This window comes from Grampus griseus (assembly GCF_964374135.1).
Source record: "Grampus griseus genome assembly, chromosome: 5".
Taxonomy (NCBI): Eukaryota; Metazoa; Chordata; class Mammalia; order Artiodactyla; family Delphinidae; genus Grampus; species Grampus griseus.
Genome location: NC_138998.1, coordinates 55,770,948 through 55,783,551, shown reverse-complemented (window position 1 = coordinate 55,783,551; position 12,604 = coordinate 55,770,948).

Here is a 12,604-nt window from a genome sequence, read left to right as displayed (position 1 = left end):
ATCCTCATTTATATCTTCATGCATGTACAGATGGTGTTCCCTTTGTTTGGTACAACTTTCCTTAATGCTGTCTCACCATTTTACAGCTCTCTTCTCATGTTGTCCCTATTCACCCTTCACCTATACTCATCCTTCAAATCCATCTCAAATATCACCAACTCAAATGCCTTCTCTGTAGCTTTCCTTGGCAGCCTTACCACGGTCTCAGTGCCCCAGAGATGTTTTGCTTCCTCCTCTATTTGAGAATTTCTCATATTGTATTATAATGAATTCAGTAATACTTACTGAGCAAATACCATGTGCCAGGCACAAAGCTAAAATGTTGAATAGGGGTGACTTAGGTAAAGAATGAAATGGAGTGGGTCCACACAGAGAGACCAGCACAGAGAGCTGGGAGGCAGGCACATAGAGAGTGAGTATCCAGGTGAGGGCACATGTGTCTAGAGCATTGAGAGCAGGTGAGTCCCCTTCACTCTTCTGTAAATCATCCCCTGAGGCAGGAGTCAAGTCTTAGTCATCTTTGTTCCTCTAGTGCACCTGAGCCAGGCAGAGTAAACATTCGATGAAGGTTTGCTAAATTAGTAAATGAATGACCAGATCCTGTCTCTCCCCAGGACTTTTGTCTGATTCTTGAACTGGAGGAAATAATTTAGGCTTAATTTCCTGTTCATCAGTCCAGGGCCAGGATATAGGAAATGTCTTTAATTATCAATCAAAGTTTCCTATGTCCTCACACTAATAATCTGGTATTGCATTGATATAATAGTGGTAGATTAACTTCAAAAGTGTTGTCTTGGATAATTAATTATTCAAGAGCCATCAGTTTACTCATCTTTAAAAGCCTATTAATGGCAAATATCCTGGATCTGCATTTCTTATCTAATCCTATCGTCATAGCAACCTCACAAAACAGCTTTCAGATGTGTTCTAACATTATGGCTTGGGCAAAAAGAGGCAAAATGATCTTCTGATCATGACATAGGAAATCAATGGCATAGTCAGGAGTCGTTCTTTTCCAAACCTCTCATTTTTAGTCATGGGTCATCTTTTGGTAAAAGAGGTATCAAATAAAGCAAGGGCTGTATGTTTAAATATACCTATGTATGGTAGTATAGATACCTTAAGTAACCCTATACACTCAGGGTACAGAATAAAGGCTTCCTGCTGAGAATATAACTGGAGGCACTGAAATGCATGCCACTGTTGCTTTGGACAATTCTGAAAACCTGCTCCTACCATCAGATAGCAATGCCTTTCCCTTGATTTGCTATGGAAGTTAAACTGAATATAAATCACCTCCTTAATGCTTAACTTTATAGGGAAACAGACTGAGTATTGGGGATATCTTTCTGATGTTTTCAATGAACCAGAGGCACAGACTTTGCTGTCATCTTCATCCAAGGACAAATTTTAATTGGCTAGACTAGCAAATTGCTTTTTCTTATTGGAAACTGCCACTGACACATTAGATTGAAAATAAAATCCTTACTGTATGGATGTGATGTGGTTCTTCACGATGCAGCTGTAAGAGAAAAGTTCATTTTCTAAACTAATGTTTATAGAAGTAATTCGTGATACTGAGGGATATAAATTTGGGAGATTACTGGGGATGATTCAGCTTTAAATTTTTTCTTGAACTCCTGCAATTGCCTTTTTTTCTCCCGCCTTAAACATATGATGGTACATCCATCTTGTTAGGAGCATCCTCAGAGGATATAAATGAGCCGTCTTCCTTAAGAGGAAAGTGAGAATTGAAAGGAGGACTATGCCATCATCACAAACATTTCCCCCAGATGACAGACACGGGACTTCATATTGATGTCATTAACCACGGTGGGGCCCTGTGACTGTCTGCCACGCAGCTCTCAACTAGACACAGTTCTATGTGTCTGTGAGGCTCATTTCTGGATGTTAAATATAGTTGGCTCTGGCTTCACTTTAGCGGAAACTCAGGGTAATGAATGGGAGTTGGTACTAGCGTAAACGTGAAGCACTCAGAACGATATCCTCATTAATAGACAAGGTATTACAAGTTTCAGAAGCAGAATGAAAATGTTCTTCCAGTGCAGTCAGACATTCCACATTTAGCTGCAAGCAATTGGTTAACTTTAATAAGCCAGTTATGATGAAACATGAACATCTATTTTTTATAGTCCAGTTTTATAGTCCAATCCTTTCAGAACTCTTCACTCTCTTCTATATCTGTACCACAGATAAGCTTTATAAACAGGCATCATGGTACAGAAGAAAGAGCAGAATTTGGAAGGAGACTTTTTGTGTAAATCAGGATCTACTAAGGTAAAGACAAAACTGTGTGGCTAATGGATATTTCCCATGACACGTGGCTTTCGCCAAAATCTAAGGACAATCTTGTCCTCAAAGGAAGTATGTTAAGTTCACTATTCAGGTATCTTAACACAATGCCATCCCAAGATCTTGGATTCCAGTTTCTCTAACTCTGTCCTGTTATAGAGTGGCTATGAAGTCAGCTTGTTTGGATTCTGATCAGGCTCTCACCACTTACCACTGTGTGGCCTTGGGCAAGTTACATGGCCTCAGTTGCCTTATCTCTAAAGGGGATAATAGCATTTTTGTGAGGATTAAATAATACCTGCTAAATACTCAAGCTCACAGTTCCTGGCTCATAATAAGGGCTCAATAACAATAACTATTTCTAGATCTTATAACATCTCTACAAGTAAAAGATTCATGCCTCTAAACCCCAGTCCTATGGATAAGGTTTTGTCTACTATTAGTCTTCCTGAGGTCATCAGGCCTAGCTGATGTTTCCAAAGTGTACTCAGGGTATTGAGTGACAAGTGAACTCATCGTCTACTCCTTTTCTTGGTGTGGTGTCTGAAGACTGGAGGAACACGTAGCACTCAAGAGAGTCCCTCACTAGACAGGCTATGAGACAAAGGCTGTGTGTGTGTGTGTTTGGATGTATGTGTGTTTAGGAGGGTGGGTTATAAATTCCTGTAAGATGTGAAATTGGATGATCAATAACTTGGGGCACCTTTGTGGTAAGGGATTGATTATTTTAATAAAAGGCTAGATGCTATTTAAAGAATCATCTAAAGTGTAAAATTGTTAGACTTTGAGAAGATATGCAAAGATTATAATACCAATTCAATAAGTACTGAAAGGGTTGAAGGTTGATCTAAGCAGGCTGCTCATCAATTACATAGGCATTTACTGTAGGTTATAGATGTGAGTAAAGCAATGTAATTATTTGTTAACCTGTCTGTTTGATGATGAGCTTCTTGAGAGAAGGAACGTACCTTACTTGTCTTTGAATTCCCGATGTTGACCTAGTGCCTGGAAGAGAGTAGGTGCTCACTAAAAGTTTGTTAAATGAATTAAAGAATGAATAAATGGGTCCCTGAAAGGAAACATTTCTGATAAGTCAGATGTAGGCAAGTTTTGTTCTACTCTACATTAACTTATTCCATTATTACCCTTGAGGGATCCAGGGCTTTTTAGATGTTCGTATTTTGGGGGGAAGCTATCAACTTTGGTTTCGTGGACAGAGATGACCTTCTGACTTGGAAATAAGTCATATAACAAATCTGGAAATGGAATAAGATTATACAAAGATCTAAAGCTTAATTATATCATTGTTAGTTACACGTTATCCAGTGTGGGATTGCGTTTCTTTCTGGTAGTGATTAATCCACAGAGTTAAAGGTTGGGATACTTGTTACAATTGGTGTTGCCAAATCCTTAAGTTGTTCTTTTGAGTCAGCAACTCATTTTCTTAGTAACTAATTATTCCTAGCAGAGGTGATATATGAAAATGTTAGAATTTCTGAATAAATGGAATAGAATTTCTTCAGGCGAGAAATTATAGGCAGAATGGCAACACCTTTGAGCAACAGTTTAAAGAAGTTGAAGCTCCTTTGGGTATTGATAAGATGGTGCTGGGCAGTAAATCAATGTGTTTTTCTATGCTATCTGGTCAAGGGGACTTGTTAGGGAGCTATTTGTATACATAAACATCTTAAATTGCCTGAATCTGTCTCCCTAATGTTGAAACAATGATGTTAATGGACCAGTGTGAGATTGCACAAAACTTTCTGACTTTCAGAAACTTTCCATGTCCTTTAGAAATAGAGGTGCTTTAGGAACTCTGTGCTAGATCTAAGATAATAATGAGAGCCACTTCAAATGGAGTGTGCTGATATAGGTCACAGAAGTAAAATTAGGATTTATGGATGCATAATGGTACAAAAAGTCATGGATGATGAGTTGGAAAATTTTCCATGTATTTCTCTTTTTGAGATCATGTAGCTTTCTTTGTCCCTTTTGGGTTTAAGTTCAAACTTAATGATGATCTTAGTTGACTGAAACTGGTCCAATAATTCAGAGATCAAGAGCAATGGGTATTTTTTACTGATGATGATCACATTTAAAGCCTATGAAGTCCCCCTTCTCTTCTTTCTAATATTGAAAACTCTTATTTCTGGAACCCTGCTGGAGAGTTTAAGACCTATCTGGATAGACCTGCACTTCACAATTTGTACTGTTTTCTCATCTGTTAAATGAGAGGGCTGGACAGGTCCTTAGCTCTGATATTCTAAGGGTCTAGAATTCTGTGTCCCAAGAAGCTTCGTTTCCAGGGATATCTAAAGAATACATGTTCATGACAAGGAAAATATGCATGGTATAGTGTCGATACAATCACTTTTATAGGAGTCTTTAATGGGTTGATTGGTTGACTTAGAATTAGACTATAAGACTCTATTCCATTAGGCAGGTGCTTTCTGTTGTCTCTGGTGCTTCTGACAGTATATTGGCAATCTTGACTGCTGAGTAACACTGACAGAGTCAGCTTGGAACATGTCAAAGGAAAGTATCTTGAAGTTCTCCTCTCTCACTGCACCCTCAAGCTCCTGTCATCATTATCTTTGCTATGCAGTTTCCTGATTGACTCTTCCAGAAACCAGAGCCTAATTGTCAAATGATTTCAGTATTACAAGCTTATGCTTCACCATGTATACTGTGATTTACATAGTTTAGGTCCAAACTCCATTTAAATCATTGTGTCATGAAATCTGAAGGTTGGAAGTTAATAGGGAGATATATTGTGATACCTTAATTTTCTGAGACTTTCTATTAAATTGTGTGACATGTGGATCAAGAATCCAGATTCAGGGCTTCCCTGGTGGCGCAGTGGTTAAGAGTCCGCCTGCTGATGCAGGGGACACGGGTTTGTGCCCTGGTCCAGGAAGATCCCACATGCCGCAGAGCGGCTGGGCCCGTGAGCCATGGCCGCTGAGCCTGTGCGTCCGGAGCCTGTGCTCTGCAACGGGAGAGGCCACAACAGTGAGAGGCCCGCGTACCGCAAAAAAAAAAAAAAAAAAAAAAAAGAATCCAAATTCAGATGCTTCATCAGAAGCACATTCTTCAGTTGGAGCCTCAACAACTGAACTAATCCCGAGGTACTCCTTTGGACTGCTTCTATGCAGCCAGTTGGGAGAACAGGCCTAGCTGTTGTGTAGATAGGTGAGTCTCTCCCTCAGAGTCAGTGGGGACTGCAGCTCTCAGAGGAGCTGTATTGTATTCCTCTCTCAGAGAGGGATTAGAGATTGGGTGGAGGGGGAGAATGAAGTCTACTCTGCAATCTTGTGAGAACATCGGTCAAGACTTTTGAAGAAGGTATACTTGAGCTACACAGAAATCTGCATTGAAGACCATCCAAACCAGCTCTCCTGTGCAAATCAGGCATTCAGCTGATGACTAAGACATTTTGGATGAGGAAACAGAGGACCAAATACAGATATTACTGTCCCAAGGTATTGATTTTACTTAAAATGGCAAAGTCTAAAAATTTAGTAAGAGATGGTATCCTATGAAAAGGGTATATAACCTCCAAGTATCTCTTTAGAAGGTAGAAATAAAGCATACAATTTTCCGTTATAGACTCTTGGTTATGATTTCATGAGTAGTAGATAACATATAGCCAGAATGTCTTGGCAAGCTGTCCTAAAGTGAGGCAATATGTACATATATTTTTAACGTGTTTGAACATAAACACAAGTGTACACAAGATGGATAAAGAAAATACAGCAGGCAATACTTTTAACCATGTTTTCTTTTTTCTTGTTGCAAGGAAAAATGTATTTTATAATATGAAACAGAATCTAATTATGCACAGTGCTTCTATAAAGGAGTGAAAAGCAATCTTTGCAATGATGATGAAGATATATGTGTCAAAGTGTAGTCAAACATGACATCCATTAAATGCTTGGTTGAAGAAAGATCTTTAATTACACAGGACGTTAGATACAGTTGGATTGCGAAGAATTATTGACCAAGTCAACAAAATTATTCTCGAGGTTAGATCCATGTTATATGAGTGAATGGAATTAAGGGGTACATTTTCAGCCACTCTCAAGTTTTAGGCAACACCAGGGTAGACCTTCCTTACTGTCCCCCATGATTACTGGCTGTGCCTCCTTGAGAGGGACATTCTCGTGGTCACTGAGGCTTTGGGGAGTGTGAGCTGTCAAAATGGTTACTGATGCTTAAAAACAAGGAGCTCCCGGAGGCTTTTTAAGTAGGAGGGATGATGGTACAGGGACAAGCAATATGGAAAAAACAAGAGGTGGCAAGATCTGGATGGGCCCCAAGTCTCAGGCCCTGGAGCAGGATCCTCTCTTTGGGAAGGTATTGGCAAGAGCAGGGCAGCCCTCCAGGCTTGGATTCTCTGGAAGAACTATGGGCTGAGTTGGTCAAGAGAAATATCACCTAAAGTGTCTTGAATACTTATTGTATGTTAAGTACTGTGTACACACCTCATTTGATCTTCACAATGACCTGATGGGGTAAATATTAGTATCTTGCCCATTTTACATGTCAGGTGTTGAGAGGTTAGGTAACTTGTTCAAGGTGCCTAAGTTAGGAAGGAATTTAAGGTGACTAACCATCTGAGTTTGCCCTTGACTGATGGATTTCCTGGGACACTGGAGTTTTGATGCTAAAACCGGGAGAGTCTCAAGCAAAACCAGGATAGTTGGTCACCGTAAAAGTGATGGTACCAGGACACAAACTCAGAGCCTGAGATATTTATCCTTGTGCTTTTTACTGCCTGCCCAAGGAAAGAGGTTCAGGTTCAGGAGAACAAAACAATGGATCCAAATGACAAGAATCTGATACAGAGAGGCATTTTATCTTGGGAATAAGGCTCAGCTACAGTGCTGATCAGAACAACCAGCAGTGAACTTAATGTTGGATTACCTTGAAAGTAAGGGAAGAATGGCCCTAGAGCTTTAGAGGGGAGGGGAAGATTTTACAGGTCTCTTCAAGAAATCACAGGTGTAAAGAGGCTCCTGACAGCAGGAAGCCTTGCAGATGATTTCCCAGTTAGGAACATCTGGAGGCAACAGTAGTATTAACGTCCATAATTTATTCTGCACATCATCTGTGACACTATATAAAGATAACAGATGATGATCAAAACAAATGGGATTTTACTGGAACGCCCTTTGCAGGACTTATATACCCCTGGGAGTGGCCCTGGTGTGTGCCCCTCTTGTGCTCACAAACTCTGGAGAGGGCAACTGCTAGGTTGATGTTTATTGGGCCCTGCGTGGCACTCCGGCTGCTACTTAGCTAGGGTAGAATAGAGCCTGGACAGGAGGGAGATCCCTGAGTTTGTTTTTTGTTCGCTCTTTGAACTCCTTTGCCTATTTTCTTTGTTTGCTACTTTGAGACTGTGCAGTGAAGCAAAAGTTGCACAGAATTTGGGCTCAGCTAGTTCTGTCTTTGAATATTGACTCTGGAACTTATTAGCTGTATGCCTTGGGAAATTGACTTAACTTCTATGAATCTTGGCTTTCTCCGTTGTAAAATGCCAGTTTAAATCAATACAAGGTTATTTTAAAGTTGAGAAATAATGTACGTTAAGTGCCTAGCACATACTAAGTATGCAACAAGTGGGACTTGCTGTATTACTATAGATCCAAACCCACAGAGTTCAAAATGGAGGCTTAGAATCTTCAATTTTTAAATGAAAACTATCTTCCACTTATTGGATTTATCATTTTAGCTCAAAGATGACACCTTGTGGAATTCTCAGACAACTAGGTGCTTATTTCTTTGTTTCTCTGTGGTACTAAATCTTTCTAGAGGCTGAACCAGTGACAGAAATTGAAGGTAATTTACCAGCTACTTAAGTCAAAGAAGAATGGGCAGAACAAAAGTAGGTTAATTTAATTTTTTGGAACCATCTTGGGAGATTATTTCAGAATTTAATTTTAATTTATTGGTATTATTTATTTATTTAGTGTTTTCCCAGAAAGAATATTATCTGAAATTATTTGACTCCAAAATATTACTGTAAGCCTGGCATAAGTCTTTCTCCATTTGCTTTTTCTAACCAGTTGTACACTCAATGACCACACATCTGAGGACTCCTATGTCACCTACAGGCAAGAGCAGCTACTTAATTCGTGGAGCCCAGTTTAAAATGAATTGGACCCTTTGTTCAAAAATCATAAAGAATTTCAAAATGGCGACAGCAGTGCATTAAACCAAGGGTGGCTCTTCTAAGCATGGGCCATTATGACTGTCTCTTATTAAGTACTTTTAAAAATAATCTAGTTGCAATATAAATTCTTTGCTAGCAGAAGCATATCTTTTTTTCTTTCTTACCTTTTATTCTAATTTCTGAGACCGTTTTCCCTTCCCCAAAGCTCCCACATTAGAAATAAAACAGCACTTTAGGCAGAAATTCTACTTAGGTAGCATTTCTATGTAGAAGTTTAGAGAAGGTAGTCTGGCTGTGCTGAGTTATAGGTGATGGTCTTGAAGTTGTGTTAACGTAATAAGCATTCTGCTTTTACTTACTTGTGTGATTATTTTGGGGAGAGGTCTGGGGGGGGGTTACTGATGAAGATAATGGAGGGGCTAAATTACTCACAAGCTACCCCTTGTTTAGATTCACATTCATTAGTGTAGAGCCCAGTTTTACTTTGAACTATATTGTTCTAGATGCTTTGTGGATTCAGACTCCCTGGAAGAGAATCAAAAACCAATTCTTGGAAGGGACAAAAGTTGTGGAGATGGTTCAATAGATGCATTGACCTCGGTTCATAATGACCATTTAATTTAGTTAAAATTGCTTAGAATTTTGATAGGATCACTTATCACTGTGCTTAGAGTATAACAAATGCTAAATAACTGTTGACTCAGTGGAAATAGGGATCCCCAAATGGTTGATCATGATTGTTTGGTCAATTGAGAACCTAGATTTCATTGATTATGGCTATTCTCCAGCCCTGAGCTGGGTGGCATTTATAGTGAGAAGAGCCAAGCTGTACAGCTGGAAGCAGATTCCTCTGTTTTTCTTAGTGCTAGCTTACCCTTTATGCTCCTGTAACTCTGAACGGCTAGGATATAGCTCACAGGAGCTACATTAACTTCTTTCTCAGCTCCAGGCCTTTGCCTGGGTTGTCTCCTCTGCTTCAGTTGCCCTTGCACAGCCCCATCCTCCTGGCTAACACCTGCCTATACTTTAAGACAAAGCACAAACATCACGTCCTAGTTCACTCATTGTCATCATTATCATTAACAAAAGGAAACACCTTACTTACTAAATTTCTCCTATATGTGGTACTGGGATAATATGCTTTTCTGTCAGTTTGGAATTTTAGAACTGTTCTTGTAGCTTTTTTTTTTTTTCTGATGAGTTGTAGAAATAATATTTAAAAAGGGAAAATGAAATGATTTTGACAGAAACTAAAATAATTTAAATAATATTTCTGCTAAAATTTTTCTAGAATTGAATGAACTATCAAATGAAAGAGTTCTGTTAACAATTCTTGCAACTAAAAACTGTGCTTCTGAGTTCCCCAAATGATCCAGTTTTATGTAGGATGGTTTTATGTTGTGGCCCTTATTTAATTTTCTGTGCATTTATTTAACTAAACCAAAGCTTAGAGTGCACTATGTACACACTGGGGATCATAACTATTGCCAGAAGAGGTGCAGTGAACTGCGTACTGGCAAAGAGAACATCTTTATTGTGTCCACCAACATGCCGATCCACAGCACTTCTATAATCAAAACAATATAGCTAGGAGCAGGGGAAAATGCATTTTTAACCCAGTTCAGTTGGAACCATCCTTAGAATACTGGAAATCAAGGCAAACATCCTTGCCTTTATGGAGGTCCCTGGCTGCTCTAAGTCCAAGGTGGCTATAATGACTTGGTAAGATGAAGAAGAAGAGGTAATTTAACGTTTAATAGGCAGTCTTGCATGTAAATATGTATAACCTGTGTTCCACATTAAAAAAAACTCCTTTAAATTATTTCTGAAAGCAAGGCGGCGCATTCAAAAGAGTTTAACTGCAGCTAGCTTTCCTGAAGTCTGTTTACAGAGACTTGGGCTGGCTTTAAGGATCCAGTAAGGGATGGTGACCTAGTCAAGGTCTAGCAAGAGTGACACACTCTTTTCCTCCCTGGGTCTGAGGGTGGAGAAGGGAGAGCCAGAGTGGCTATGAAGGAGAGACTGCCAACAGAAGCCATAGCCAGAGCGGCAGAGGAGGAGCAAGAGAAATAAATACCCTGACCTCTCTGTCTTCACCTTCCTCTGGCACCTCCCATTGGCCCAGCCTAACCAGGAAGCCAGAGGCAAGGGAGGAGGGGGATGCGGTTATTAGGAGTCAGGCTCAGAACAGGACAGAAGAGTGTGGAGAATGGATGGGGTGCAGAGCAGATGATGCTGTTAAGCAGCCCATAAGCAGCAGTGGACAGCTGCTGGGTCAGCTCTGGACGGCTGTGTGGGTTCGGTTGGTAAGGAGGCAGGGCATACAGATGGACTTAGACAGTTGATTACTCAGGGCATGACAGACGGCCTGAGCTTCGTGTCTGCGTGAGTTCCCTTGTCCCCAAGTTTCGTGAGGGCCATGTGGAAGTAGGTCCTTGTGGATACCGTGCACACTGTGAGCTGTGCCACCGCTGAGGAACGCTGAGCTTAGGAGACCCCTCAGAGGGATGCCAGCAACACGTGCGACCTTTGTCCCCAGGGGAAGACATTATCGACATCCTGGTCAGAAAACAAGTCTTCCTTCTGCCCTGAAGGGGGGACACTGTCTCTACCTTCCAAGGCTATTTGTCATGCACGCATCCTTGAAAAGATCATCCTGTACAAAGCTCTCACAAGACTGGCAGAACGGCTGTGGAGAATTGCCCTGCCTCCCGGTGCAAATGGAGATTAACCAGCACTGGCAGGAATGCACTTAACATTTACAGAACCTGCAGGTGGGCCTGACTGACTGCTTTGAGCTCCGCCCTGCTCCACACTCAGGCCTAAAGTTGTCCATACACCATAGTCCTCTTCTTCTCCTTCTTCTTTTTCTTTTTTTAAACGTTTTGTTTTATATTGGAGTATAGTTGATTAACATGTTGTGATAGTTTCAGGTGTACAGCAAAGTGATTCAGTTATACATATACATGTATTTATTCTTTTTCAAATTCTTTTCCCATTTAGGTTGTTACGTAATACTGAGCAGAGTTCCCTATGTTATACAGTAGGTCCTTGTTGGTTATCCACTTTAAATATAGCAGCTTATGCATGACAATCCCAAACTCCCTAACCTTTCCCTTGCCCACACCCTTACTCCTTCTTTTCCTTCTAAGTGTGCTTTTGCTATTGACTTTTTTAAACCACATTTTACATGGGGTAGAGAAGTAGTGCATCTTAGTGAACACAGAACATACTTTTCGACTTAGACATATCTGGGTTAGATACCCCTTGCCATTCACTGACCTTGGGTTTATGTCTTCCTCTGTCAAGTGGAGATTTCACATATTGAAATCACATGCTTCACATATTCATAATATGTGAATTTCACATATTCATAATATTCACATATTATGTAGGTTTGTAAGGAAAAAAATGACAAAATGTTAAGTATCTAGTCGAGGCCTCAGCCCAGAGTGGGGCACTATTATGGTCAATAACCTGGTAGAGGAAGGAGAGTCAGATGGTATGATTTGTGTCTAGCTCCCCCCAACCCCCCATGTCTCTTAAGATAGTCTTGAACTCCTTCAGACAGTGATTAAGACACAGAAGACTCCACTGGTGTTGAAAAGTCCTGGCAGCACAGCACAAAACAACTGAAGAACTCCCCCATGACTTAGCATAAGCTACTATCTATTCCTTCCAGACAGGCACGCATGCAGACTCATACTCCACTTGTAGGCGCTTCGCCCTGCACAAAGGAGAGACAGGTCCCCGAGAGATTCTTATTCAAGTGCTTGAGCCTGGATTAGTGTTTTAGGAATAAATAGACATTTTAATAACCTTGTAGACTCAGTGGAATAGTGCAACATACATTTGTTCAGTATCTAATTTGTAGATTGCTTATAGGAATTTGTGAAAAATAGCACCGGAGGAGCTGAGAAAAAATAAATCACTAAAACTCTTTTCATAATGGGAACCTCTGTGGGCCAGACATGAAGAGAGGTTGGTATATATTTGCTTGATGTTACTAATAATTTGGAGATCCAAAACTTCCTAAGTGCCATAGTTAATATTTAATGAAGTACTTTTTTCTAAGCCAGGTGTGAATTAATGTCAAAGAGCAAAATAATATAT